The sequence below is a fragment of the Sphaeramia orbicularis genome, chromosome 15 (genome assembly GCF_902148855.1).
Source record: "Sphaeramia orbicularis chromosome 15, fSphaOr1.1, whole genome shotgun sequence".
Classification (NCBI taxonomy): Eukaryota; Metazoa; Chordata; class Actinopteri; order Kurtiformes; family Apogonidae; genus Sphaeramia; species Sphaeramia orbicularis.
Genome location: NC_043971.1, coordinates 39,336,146 through 39,351,193, shown reverse-complemented (window position 1 = coordinate 39,351,193; position 15,048 = coordinate 39,336,146).

Sequence of the window (15,048 nt, the reverse complement as noted above, 5' to 3'; positions counted from 1 at the left end):
CCGAGGTTCCATGACCGGAGACCAGATACTGAAACGTAACGTGTAAACACTGCAGACCACTGATTGGTCAGAGTTATCTGTGTGACCCGCTGTTTTACAAAAACCAGATGCAGAAGTTGACAGTAAATATAGCGGTAGGTTAATCCACATGATGACAGCCCAAAACTACACCATGGTCGGTCGAGGAGATTCAGTCATAAAAATTCAGCATGATTTTGACGAGACAACATGCAAGGAGCGAGTTTATCAGCAACTCTGAATAGACGACAGGAAGTAACACACCTCATCGCTATGACGACCAGGTACTGTAAAGTCAGTAGTATCCTGTAATGGAAACAGTCTCCAGGAATAGGACCTGGTACCAGAGTCAAGTCGAGCCGGTTCCATATAGTGGAAACGTGGCATTTGTATATTTTGTGAGGTTATACTTTCATGTAGGGTTTGTCTGGTCCAACAAAAGTGAAAGTTGCTGCTTCACTTGTTGCGTTCGGTGAAACCGGAAACTCTGACATCAACAAGACTTCAGGCTTACAATTTATAAATTCTGACATTTTTATCCCATTATGGCGAATTTATTCTCAACGACTTTAATCTCATAAAAATATGACATAATTTTCATTAAATTATAGTTTGTTTGTTTTTTAAACTACGACTTTATTTTCACAATATTATGGCTTTATTCTTGAAATATGACTTTCCCATTTAGCCCTAATACTCGATTGTAGCCCATACAGTTGGAATACCATTTTTTTTACTACTTTTCATGAAATGATTGTGACTGTAATTTATCCTTTGTAGATTGAGTTTAACTGGGGCTCAGTGTATAATCATTGTACCTGGTCAAAGGTGATTACTGATGAGCAAGGTACTCCAAGTGGTGCTCCAAGGTAGCACTCCTGAAAGTTGATATTTTTTTGTGTTTGCAATTGTAATTTCACGTCATGTCGAGCTGATCAAAGGAGCAAACAATCATAGTCAGAAAAAAAATTCAGTAAGTGACAAGTTTATAATGCATATGTGAATATCTAAAGACAATACAAGAATTTAATGCCTTCTGCAGTTTTATTCTCCTGACTAACATATCCATTATTATTGAACCTCACCTGTGAATTTCCAGCCTCTCCTCCTCTACCTCCTCCCTCCTCTCTACTGTCTGTCACCTGACATAAATATGTTGATGCATAACATATGAACAGATTCTGGATACAATGATCATACAGTTTGATGGTACAGTTATTGCATGAGAAAAAAAGGCTTTTAGTTTCATTTATTACATGTAATTTATTCCCCAAAAATATGGATAAAATCACATCTAGAATCACATTTAGAATCTGAGGTTTTATTGTATTTTCCCCACAAATGTCCTTTATGTATGTTTTTAAACAGTTGCTCTTCCATAGAAATGCATTAAAATAATAAGTAAAGTAACTTTTAAAAAGTGTATCTGTTTGGCATTAAATAGTGTCTTTTCTTCAGTATCTGTGTTGAGCCTCTGCAGTTCTATACCCTTGAACTAACTTACACTGTGACTCCTATAGAAGTGTCTTATGACCAGTTTTCTTTTCTTTGACATCCTTTACATCCAACTTACCAAGCACAGATGCACACACGCAGGCAAGCAAGCAAATACATGTAAAAATGTACATGTAAATGACACCACTGACATTAACCCTTTCATGTGTAGTGGTTACTCCAGTGGACAGCTGTTCAAAGCTGTTCTCTTAAATGTATATTCATAGGTTTTGTCGTTGTTTTTTTGTTGTTGTTTTAGTTCCAACACAATGGACGCTCATGCACCATCACATAGACTGTAATTCATACCATTATTGTAACTTTGCTGTACTTGATAAACCTGATCTGCACTAACATATTTGATTGTAAATGAATTGCTTATTATTATTATTAGACTGTAATTAACTTTTTTTTAAACAAAAAGTTTGGGTTTTTTTAGCATATTATCTCCATGAAGTGAGCAGTGACTAGTATTGGAATATGTTAAAATGTGAGAAAAAACATCAGGTTAACAGCATTAACAATGTTTTTATTTCATAGTTTTCACGCAATATATCAGTAAATACATGGTTGTTGTTTTTTTCCCTTTGCTTCTAAAATTACACGTATTGTGTCCAGCTGAGTGGACATTTTTGGAGCTCCATGAAAAATAGGTTCATAAGAAAATTTACAATCATATTGTTTGTTTTTTTTCAAATGCCAACCATATTGAAAACTGACGTTAGCGGTCCAACTAGCAGGTTCCTTTTACAAGTAGATGGAGTGACAGCGGGGATGGCCAATCACATGTACGTTAGCAAAACCAAAGAGCCAATCGGAGAGCGACATTTACGTTAGAGGTGGGACTTCTAGCAGAGACTAACTATTAACCCTTTGTGTGTCACAATCATTGACTAAACACCACGGACAGCGGTTGGATTGATAGTGACTACACCAGTGGTTCCCAACCTTTTTTGTCTCGTGACTCCATTTTAACATCACAAATTTATGGCAACCCCAAACATTCAAAACTGAGACTTTTTTTTTGTGTGTGTGCTAAAATTAATTCATTTTTGATCATGTAATAGTTTGCTATACTATGTTGCAAATAAACATTAATTTCAGATGACATTTAGTCTATATAATGTATATTATTATGGATGGAGGCAGAAAAGCCAGGTGTAGATTACTGCACAAAAGTGAGGATTTGATTTTCCTTGGTCAGGATATGTACAGTCAGTCCAGCTTGGATTTACAAGGCTGACAATTAATACTGAACAAACAAGAACTCAAACTATGAATTATGAAAGAGCTGCAGCATCTGAAACTGACCACAATGAACATTTGAAAGATAAACAGTACCACAGTGCTTCAGCTTCAGTTTGTCATGTCTTTTATGGATTGGGATTGTTTCTCTCAACTCACCATATATTTTTTATTGCTAAGATTTTTTTTTTTTTTTTTATTATCAGTTACTAGAAATTTCAGGTGACCCCATTTGAATTCCAGGCGACCCCACGTGTGGTCCTGAGCCAAAGGTTGAAAAACGCTGGACTACACAGTAGTGGCTGGATATTGGTAAGGACGTTGTTAGAGCCATTTTTTGTGTTTGTTAAAAACTCATATTTATATTTAGGTTTGATTTATCATTAATAATTTCTGTACATTCTATGAATGTTGAGTAGTAATAGTATAAGTCTTTTGACTTTGTTGTGAGTGCAGCGTATAACTCACTAGCCGTGAACCTCGGAGTTTTTCTTATTCGACACGTATCAGTAAACAAAAGGGTCTGGAATCCAACTTTTGTATTTGCGATCTTTACTTAAAACTTAGAGACGTGTCCTTAGCGTCCCTACGCAATTCTACACCCCTGCTGATGAGTATAAATAGGAATAAAAAGAAGAATGTGTACAAAAACAATTTTTTTTTTTCCAACAGTAAATGTCTTTCAACCCCATGCAAGCAAACTGTGGTAAAATGTAGTTAACAGTAGTGCGATTTCATGTAGTTGAGTATGTCTCAACACTGCCAATAAGAAGTCATATTTTTAAATGAAAATTCAAGAGATTTAGGCCAAAGGAAGGATGATGCGGTGGGCTACAGAGTGGTGAAGTGACTCGCGGGGTGTAGACTGGGCGCCCGTCTTAATAGCTGGCACTGCAACTCTGTATAAATGGCTGGAGGTGTCTGACAGCTGAGTTAGAGGCTGGGCTGTAGTAAATGAAGCGCAGCACTAATGGTCCTTCCTGCCACAGCTTTAATGGACATACCCACAGAGCACTGCACACAGTGCGTGAGCTTGCCAACATCTTGGAGATAGGGCATGATCAGGAGTGAGGGGAAGAAGTGTACGGGGGTGGACGAAGAGTATAAAAAACAGTGTGAGAAGAGGTTATCGAAAGAGGTTATAAAAAATCGCGGTGAGTGCTTGGGACTGCCGGGCCACTGTCCGCTCTCCAGAGGATTCCCAGCACATGCAGGGAAGTCTATCTGCTCAAGTAAATAAAAGAATAATGTCAAAGATTAGTTTTACTGGACTCAGCACTTATCCAGTTACCTCGCTCATTCGCTCTCCGCCTCAGTCATCCTCCCTTCTTCTCCTTCTCCCTGATCACCAATGACCTCTAGGAAAACATTTTCAGCACCCAGGAGGATGTTCCTTTGACAGAAACCATTAATCCTCACTCAGAATTTAATTCAAGTCAATTCTCTCGGTCCTACCTTCAGCAGTATGTGGCGATCCCAAATACATTTAATTAAAGGTTACTAATGAACATTTGATTACATCTGATTGTAAGACCTAGTCCTGTCCAGTCCAGGCCTTTCCTTTTTTTTAGTTTTCTGTGGTATAAATACACATTAACATGGGATTTAGTTCTATTTTTTTATTCTTCGATGCACAACAGATTCAAAGTGAGTTTCACTTATGTCTTTATCTTTTTTATTCTTATACTCTGATCATTCATTCATTCATTATCTGAACCCGCTTTATCCTCATTAGGGTTACAGGGGTCGCTTGGAGCCTATCCCAGCTACTTAAGGGCGAAGGCGGGGTACACCCTTGACAAGTCGCCAGTTCGTCGCAGGGCTGACATATAGAGACAAACAATCACTCTCACGTTCACACCTATGGGCAATTTAGATTAACCAATTAACCTATCAGTGCATGTCTTTGGATGATGGGAGGAAGCCGGAGTACCCGGAGAGAACCCACGCAGACACGGGGAGAACATGCAAACTCCACACAGAAAGGTCCCACCCCCGTCGACTGGTGTTGGAATCGAACCCAGGACCTTCTTGCTGTGAGGCACGAGGGCTAACTACTGCACCACCGTGTCGCCCTATACTCTGATCAATTCATGGAAAAAAATATATTGACCAAAATGGTTCAATATCCCAGATAATCCTCAATAATAACTCTACAATTAACTCTTTCATCCTTAGAAATATTTATTACCCCACCCCCCAAAGGGGAGGCAAGGGCTATTGTTTTTGGCTCGGTTTGTAGCAAAACTATTGCTTCAATTCACACAAAATTGGGTTTATAGTTTGCCAGTGTCCCAGAATAGATCTGACTATATTTTGGGAACAGTAGGTGAAAGTTCAAATTTTTTTAAATGAATTTTTAAGATTTGTTTTTTTCCTGATTAACTTTTAATGGGCAAAATTTCAAATTAGCAGCAAAACTATTGGTTGAGTTCATACCAAATTGGGTTTATAGATTGCCAGTGACCCAGAATAGATGTGATGACATTTTTGGAAAAATAGGTCAAAGTTCAAATTCTTAATGGATCATCATGCTTAACATAAAGTTAGACAAAATTAGGTGCACCCTTAATAACTCTATCAATAAATTTTACAAAATATGGGAGTCTCTTTTACACTGCATGAATATGTTGCCTGGCCTGGAACTTTAAAAACATTTTAGGTGTTTATATTGTTGTTAACCTGTTTTTTTCTTTGTTCGTTTGTTTGTTTATTTATTTTCTTTCCTTCTTTAACGGTACCTGAATGCACTGACTTGACTGTCTTTATGCGTGTCTTGTTTGTATTGCCTTTTTTTTTTTTTTTTTTTTTTTCCCCTTAGGTTCTGTTTGTTTGTCATGTCTGGTGTCAGTCTCTCTATCATGAGTACATTGCTTGAAGTTATGGATGTTATGCTTGCTAAATGAAAGGTTCTGTAAATGTGGAAAAGTTCCATAAATAAAGTTTTAAAAAAAAAAAAGTTCAAATTCTTTATGAAATTTTAAAATCATTTTTTCTCCCATTTAATTATAATGACTGAAATTTCAAATGTCTATAAAAACATCAATTTTGTTTCAATTTACTTCAAACCCGGCACATATATAGAGGCAACTGATATGCTGATATCACCACACCCATAGACATGATGACATCAGCTGGATCCATGCCAAAATAAGATACAAAACGTGCAATGGGAGGGGTTTGTTGTGCCTGGCAACATTTGTTTAAATTTTTCCTTTTTTGTTTTTTAGAGCAAAGATGATCGGTGTATTGCTATCCCTGGATAAATCCTTACACACATTCCACATTTTAAAAGCAGGTGGATCTCTGATAATTTATCCATCCTAAAATCTGCCACTAACCTACATCACTCTCACAGTTTGTTTTGTTGCTTCAGGGCAAAAATGAACTGGCACTCCAAGGTTTTCTAATGCACCTACTGTTAGTGGAATAAGGAAAAACAGAGATACAAATGGAATTTTTGTCTGTGTAAGTTCTCATTATCAATCAAAATCTAAAGCAGGGTTCTTTGGTCAGGATATGTACAGTCAGTCCAGCTTGGATTTACAAGGCTGACAATTAATACTGAACAAACAAGAACTCAAACTATGAATTATGAAAGAGCTGCAGCATCTGAAACTGACCACAATGAACATTTGAAAGATAAACAGTACCACGGTGCTTCAGTTTCAGCTTCACAGTTTGTCATGTCTTTTATGGATTGGGATTGTGTCTCTCAACTCACCATATATTTTTTATCAGTAAGTTTGTTTTGTTTGTTTTTCATATAAATTACTAGAAATTTCAGGTGACCCATATGGGGTCCTGACCCCAAGGTTGAAAAACACTGATCTAAATCTTTATTGCCAATACATCAACAAAAGAAGACCTCAGCTCCAACTAATTCAGATTCAGAAAACTTTATTTATTCCATATGGGCAATTCATTTGCATCTTACCGCAGACATCAGCCCAGATCCAAAGTGCACTGTGGCAAACATAAATAAATCAGCGCACAAATACAGGACGATTTAAAGCAACTGCCTATTGAATGCAAATGCATTGAAATAATCAACAATAAATAGTCAATAAATACCAATGCAGACTTAAAGACCCTATTGTTCCGCTAATATATATATTTTTTAAAAATCATATAAAATGACTAAAATGACTTCTGTCAGAGTTTGAAAATGTGATAGCTGAAGGAATAAAAGACTTTGAATATCTGTTGCTTCTCCTCTGAAGAAGGTGGTAACGCCGGCCTGAAGGCATCACGGCAAACTTTAGATGCAACACATGGTGAAGGTCCCTGATGATGGACTGTGCTTTTCTCACCACCTGAAGCTCCCAGAGGGAAGACAAGTCTCTGAGCCTGACTCCAATGATCTTGGAGCATATTTTTACAATAGCATGCAGACTGTTCTTGTATTTCATTGTTAATTAGTTAGTTAATTAGTTAACATCTAATGCTAGATATCAAACTGGAAGAAAAATGCAAGGCACTCGCTTTAAGCATTAAAATGCCTTTATTAACATGGCACAGTCATATCTAGACCCAAAAAACACTTCAACACGTTTCAGCTTCAAGCCTTCATCAGGAAGTCAAACAGAGGCCTGGAAAGCTGTAGGTTCCTATATAGTAGGATCTGACCAATAGGGACTTACCAACTGGGCATGAAGGTGATGGCCTGCAGAGGGTGTCCACATGTAAACAGCCAGCAGATGGTGTCACTGCAGGTCAAACAGAAATATTTACAAAATTTACTTAGGGGGTCAAATGAGTGGTCATTTTTGTCAAAAAAAAAAGAAAAAGTTGTAAGAAATGCATAGAACTGTGTTGAAATAATGCTAATACATTTGTGCACAGACTACTGATATTATTTGACAGTGGAAGCTATATTTTCAGAAATATTGGATTTTGAATAGCACGTGTATGTGAAAACTTTTGCTGGTGGATGGACGTGACATTACCCATGATGCTCTGGTCAGTACCAGTACTTTATTAGTAATAAACTTACATACTTACTATTGCTAATTCTCCTCTTATTCATAAATGTTAGTATTGTGGATCTAAAACAATAACAGCTGACACAAAAACACAAAATGTGTCAGTGGACGGATGTGACATGGTTGTTACAGATCCCATCATACTGATGCTCGGCAGGCATGTCACCGTTTCCACAAATGATCCCTGTGCAAAAACTAGGATCAGAATTATTTATTGTATAGTTTATCATCATATTAAAGAGTAAATAACAATATAGAATTGTTATTTCTTTATAAAAATGCTTATTATTAGAAAACTATTGATTTAAAAAGTGACATGTGACATTCTTAATGTATGTATTGGCGTAACATAAGCAGGATGGATCAGCACCATACTCCATACTGAACCTGTAAAAATAAAACATGTGATATGTAGGATAGAATCTTGTAAGAAAATTTGGGGAATCTAAAACAATAGAATATTTGTTTTTCAGGTAAATTCAGTTCAAATATAACTTGGCCATTTGTGACATGAAAATATAGCATTAATTGTGATGAAACTGGACATTTTTGAGCTGAAAACATAGTTCATATGACCATCAACATGTTGCAACAGAACTGAAATCCTGTACATTTGCCTAACTTGCATTTACCAACACAAAGTTCCTTTGGGGATTCACTTATATTGATTTCTTATGCACAAAGACAGAAATAAGACCTCTAAGCAAATTTTAGCCCAAATATACATGGATATAAAACAGTGCAAAATTCACATATCCCTGTAAAATTAAGATCAAAACAGTCTAAAGTCTTTAAAACAAGTAATACATTACAGGAAAACAGAAAAGTCCAACTCTTCATTCAGTCCAGGGGGGACAGTAGCTTGGAGTTTAAACATCCAGAAAGCTTCCTGTTGGTTCAGTGTCTTTTGTCTGTCCCTCTTTCTTAAGGAGGATGGAATGTGGTCGATGCCAGTAGCTTGTAATGTGGCTGGGTTCCTGTTGTGGAGTTCCAGCTAATGTTTTGCTGTCGGGTAGTTTATGTTTTCAGTTCTTATTGCATATTTGTGTTCTGACAGTCTGTCCTGTAATCGTCTTTTTGTCCTGCCGATGTAGAACACGTTGCATCTAACATCTAAAGCTTTCATCTATCTGATAACAGTGTCTGTGTGAGTCCAGCTGATCCACCCAACTAATGTTGTTGTCCTACTATGTTCTCTCATCGTGGCAGGGCAGGCAGCTTTAGTGATCTGCTTGCCATCACATGTCCAGTTAACTTCAGCCACATTGTAATTGCTCAGAACAGTCACTCAACAGTTGCACAGTGTGGTTACTCCACTCATAATGCATCTTCTGCTTAAAAGGTCCATGTCTAGTTGTCTTGAGCTGCATGTCGTTCATCAGGATGATGCTTGGTAGTGTGTTGCCTTGAACAGCACCAGTGGACTGAAGTCCCTGCTGAGCCAGTATGAACACAAGAGGAACACTCGTGAACCAATTATCGTAGAAGTACTTGTAGTTGCTGGAGTATATGCTGACTGCAGGACAACACTACAACTCGCTCCCACATGTGCAAGCTCAGGGAGTTGTAGAACCCTGTTTGTGTACAGTTCAAAGTTGGAACACCATCAGAACCAGCCATTATAAGTGTCTACCAGCTTCATGGCTTTGGTTTTGTGTCTTGGGACCATCAGTTTATCTACGACCAGTTTCTTCTCCATTAGTTTCCTCTCAGCTTTGAGACAAGATGAGTTTCTAGAGGTCTGATCTGTTTCCTCCTGTCTCTCATTATTGTTAAAAGCGGAGGGATTTTTGTTTGGCCTCCCATCGCAACCCTGCCATTATGAGAAAGCGCTCACTGTGACACATTCATCCAGTGTTATTATCAGAGAGGGGAACTTTAAGAAAGTGGAACATTTGAATCAGTTGGACAATGTGGCCCTCAAGCAATGAATACAAATCAGACTTTTAATGTAAATGCATGGCATTGTTAAACAAGTGTCCACCAAGCACTCCGAACGGTGTGTATGTGTGGATCGACTATTTCTTTTTAAACTATGGATGTGCAAAACAAATTTCACAATGATGTTTCACGAATTGCATTTTTTATTACCACCGCTAGGAGGTATTGCGATCGCTTTGCTTTGTGTGCGTGCGTGCATGTTTGTTTGTTTGGTTTTAGCAAGATAACTCAAAAAGTTCTGGACGGATTTTCATGAAATTTTCAGGAAATGTTGATACTGGCACAAGGAATAAATGATTAAATTTTGGTGGTGATCGGGGGTGGGGGGGCCCATGGGGGGGCCCCACTGATCGGCCTTGGCGAAGGTCTGCGCTCTCCGAGTGCTTTTCTAGAAAAGACAGCGCAGACCTCTGCCAAGGCCAATCAGTGGGGCCCCCCCGTGGGCCCCCCCCACCAAAATTTAATAATTTCTTCCTTGTGCCAGTATCAACATTTCCTGAAAATTTCATGAAAGTCCGTCCATAACTTTTTGAGTTATCTTGCTAACAAACAAACAAACACAGGAGGTGGGTGGGCAGATCTGTCTTGGCAGAGGTCTGCGCTCTCCAAGTGCTTTTCTTGTTATCACTTTGCTTTGTGTGTTTGCGTGTTTGTTTGTTTGCATATTTGTTTGTTTGTTTGTTAGCAAGATAACTCAAAAAGTTATGGATGGATTTTCAAGAAATTTTCAGGAAATGTCGATACTGGCGCAAGGAACAACTGATTAAATTTTGGTGGTGGTCGGGGGGGAAAGATCTGTCTTGGTCAAGTGCTTTCCTTGTGATTTTTTGAAAATGGTGCATAAAAAAGAACAAAAATCAACAGAATGTAACGGAAGAGAAATGGTACGGAACAATATTTCGTACAAAGTTGAAGCTTGGTACCAGTCATGTGTATGTCAAATTATATTTAATTCCAATCAATATTTGTTGAGTTATAATGAAAAATGTGTCGTAAATGGGATTTTCAATGTTAAATTGAAATGTCCACAGAGTCCACATTCCACAGTGGATGTGGACAATGTTGTGCCAGTTACAAGATATTGTTATAAGCTACGGGTGGATCAAATTGGAGGCTAATCGGAGTCGTTTTGAATTTTTTATGAATTTTCAAAAATTGCTCAATGATGAGAGATAGGAAAATATGAGATTTTGTGACCTTGCTGTGACCTTGAACTTTGGCCTACTTGGCCCAAAATTTAATGGGTTCATCCCAGGGCCTAGGCCTATCTGTGGGGACAATTTGGTAAAGATGGTTGGAATAGTTTTCCCGTAAAGTTGCTAACAAACAAACAAACACACACACACAAACAAACACACAAAGCAAAGCGATCACAATACCTCCTTGCGGTGGTAGCAAATATCGTTACCCTCCTAGCATAATTGCCTAATTCATACACAAATGGACAAAACTATTGACACACATTGAATTCGGGTGTTTATTTTCTAACGGGGGTCTGAGCTACAAGATGATAATGACAAATGTCTTAATATAGTTTTATATTATTATATACTATTTAAAAAATGTTAAAAGGGCAAGGTGAGGTCCAGAAAACTGCCTGGTTGTAACACCATGCCACAGTCACGGAAAAAATTATTAGACCATCCTTGTTTTCTTCAGTTTCTTGTTCATTTTAATGCCTGGTACAACTAAAGGGACATTTGTTTGGACAAATATTATGATAACAACAAAAATAGCTCATAAGATTTCCATTTAAGAGCTAATATCTAGACATTTTCCATGTTTTCTTGGTAATAACCATAATCTCATAAGTTCTTATATCAATATATGTGGCATTGTACTGACAAAAAGTGCTTTTAGGCATTCCATGTTTTCTTTTCTGTCTGTTTTAGTCACATGATACACACAGGAGTTAGTACTGGATTGCATAACCATTGTTTTTGATGACTTTTGATGGTCTAATAATATCTTCCGCGACTGTATATCAGGGTAACAGGATTATTCTAAGTAAATGGACTGGTTCCCAATCTTGATTATTATGGTTGGTTGTGCTGTTTGAAGTTCTGGTGAAATACTCCCCAAACACACACCTTTGGCCACATTACATCAGTATTACCACATCCGATAAAAATGTGTAATTAAGTCATGAATTCCGTTTAACTGAAGAGGTGAAAAGTGCTGGAGAGGAGAGAAGAGGAAGATAAAGATACAAAGCCACGACTGTTAAAAAGACTGCAGTCAGTTTAGTGTTTTCAGACCTGGTTTGATGAGAACTGTACTAAAGCTGGCCTAGAGGCGCTGAAATCATATCAGTGACAACGGAAAAAATGTGACTCATCTGGGTGATGTTACTGTCACCTAAAGTGCAACAGGAATAGATGCAGGACCAATATACTTGGTTCTGGTGTCACGCAATTCAACTTGACCACTGTCAAACAGCACTGCAGAAAAGATCACCCAATTATGAAGCATCTGTGTTTTGCTGTGTCTGTGTTGCCTCGTACTATTCTACCAGATATCACTATAGAACTGCATAGGTGAAAAAAGATGATTTGTTGTCATTTGATCACATTTTTAAAATTTCACTTACATAAATGGTGTGTAAACTCGATGTAGTAATACAAAACTATCTGAAAAAAATCCAAATAATGACTTGTGGTAATCAAATATAAGCTCTTTAACCCTATAATGCCAAATGTATCATATTTGATACATGAGTTTTGAAGCCCTCTACATCAGGGGTGTCAAACTCATTTTAGTTCAGGGGCCACATTCAGCTAAATTTGATCTGAAGTAGGCCGAACCACTAAAATAATAACATAATAATATATAAATAGTGTCAACTCCAAACTTTTCTCTGTGTTTTAGAGCGAAAAAAGTAAATTTACATTATGAAAAGGTTTACATCTACAAACTATCCTTTCAAAACATGTGAATAACATGAACAAACCGAAAAAATAAGTGTAATTTTAACAATTTTCTGCCTCAGTTTATCATTTACACATGTACATTATAACTTATAGATCACAGTGGATCTACAAATACACAAAACATCTAATAACAGGCAGAATATTGTTAAAATTGTACTTACTTCTCTTAAGACATTTCAGGTTGTTCATGTTTTTTTTTTCAAAATTATACTTTGTTTTAGTGTAAATACATGAAAATATTTACATTTACAAAGAGAAACATTTGGAGTTGTCATTATTTCTATGTTATTATGATAGCATTTTACTGGTCTGAATCACTTGAGATTGAATTGGTCTGAATGTGGAACCTGAACTAAAAAGATTGTAAATATCTTCAGTGTAATTTTTGCATTTCACAAATTCATCCCAAGGGCCAGACTGGACCCTTTAGTGGGCCGGATTTGGCCCCCGGGCCGCATGTTTGACACCTGTGCTCTACATGATCAGTGTGATATTTTTTTTCTTGAAAAACCTGATGTATACAATTAGATACATGCAATACACAGATAATCCACCGGGGGGAGGAATTCGTTCACCAGAGGCCTTTCCAGTGACACTACAACACTCAAAAAGTTATGGACAGATTTTGATGAAATTTTCAGGGTTTGTTGGAAATGGGATAAGGAAGAAATGATTCAATTTTGGTGGTGATCGGGGATGGGGGGGCCCACGGGGGGGGCCCATTTCCAACAAACCCTGAAAATTTCATCAAAATCTGTCCATAACTTTTTGAGTTATGTTGCACACTAACGGACAGACAAACAGACAGACAAACAAACAAACAAACAAACCCTGGCAAAAACATAACCTCCTTGGCGTGGGGGGGCCCACGGGGGGGGGGGGCCACTGATCAGCCTTGGCGGAGGTCTGCGCTCTCCGAGTGCTCCTAGTTTGGGATGGAATGACCGTTTTACCTTATATTTTATGAATTTAAAAGTGTTACTTCTGGCTGCATCTCTGTATGAAGTACAAAGCTATAATAGTCCCCACATCCTACAATTACATGACATATTAACATTAGTAATCTGGTTAAAAGAAACACCAAGAAACAAACAAACAAAAAAAAGAATAATTACAGAGAGTAGAAAATAATAGTTTTTCACATCATGTTGCGGCAGGTTTAAGCTGTAGGCTACTTAGCAACAGCTCCATTTCCATCCTTGTTAACACATGTGTAGAAGTTGCTAATGATGCCCGGTGTTTGTTTGTCTGTAGCTTTGTTTTGTAGCCCACAGTCCAACATTCAAAGGATTCAGTTGACGTCCTGCTTCCGCTTTAATGCCTCAAAGGCCTGCTGGTCTGTTTGGGTGACTTACGCTAATTGCAATTCAAATGCTGTCTCCCTTCCTGTCTGCATGTGTTGTGTTCAGAAGCGTTCATGTATGAGTTGTTTGTGTGCGTATTGGTGTGCACTTCCAGTTGCACCCTCAGAGGACCCTGACCCACCTCTGATGCTCCCATCATTCATGTTCATTTCGCAGGCAGCGGCGTGTGACTTTCCTGATGGGAGTTTGAGATGTGGATTGCTATCAACGCGTTTCTTCTCCAATTAAAAAAAATTTGAATGAAATTCCCTGAAACACAGTCAGCAATGTCAAGCTTAGTTAATGCAAATTAATATAAAATGGTAACGGAATCTGCATTTTCTATCCCTCTACACCAGTGGCGGCTGCTCGTCTTTCAGACAGGGGAAGCTCATTGTCGGCTTACATCCAAAAAAAAAAAAAAAAAAGTCAAGTTATTTAAACATACATTCGGCCCTCCGTTCCTTTTTAAGAAAATGGTCAGTCACCTTATCGTACCAAGTAGGCGTCTTTTCCAGGGACTGGACCAGTGTCCTCTCTGCTTAGATTGCCTTGGCCCAGTGTGTTGTGGGTGTAAGACTTCAGCCTTTTTAAACAACAGATGCTCCTTTCACTCCGACCTAGCCGACAGTTTGATTGATTTAACTATCTACAAAACAATATTAAACTCGAACAAGAAATGATTCAATTATGTAACTGAAACAAGAAAACGCTGAAATTATGTTAAATTGAAACAAGGAAGTACAATGAGTGTGTTTTATTTACAGTGCAAGAAATGAACGAGTAATTTCGTAGTGGTTTCTCTCTGATTTCACAGCAGAATGTGTGACGGTATTAAACTGAACTGTGTCAGTGAAGGAGCAGATCTGAAAACAGCTGTCAATCAAACGGGATTCAGCCTTTCGACCGATCCTCCAATCAGCACGTGGGATTCTAGCGTCCAGCCCGGCCGAGCTCCGCCCACAGCTCCATTCACCCCCAGAGACGCCCAGCGTCTGGGGGCGGGACAACATCGTGGCATTTATCCAATTAGCGTCCAGTTTTGACTCGATGAAAAAAACTGTTCCACTTAGTCCCATTGAAGCCCAGAGA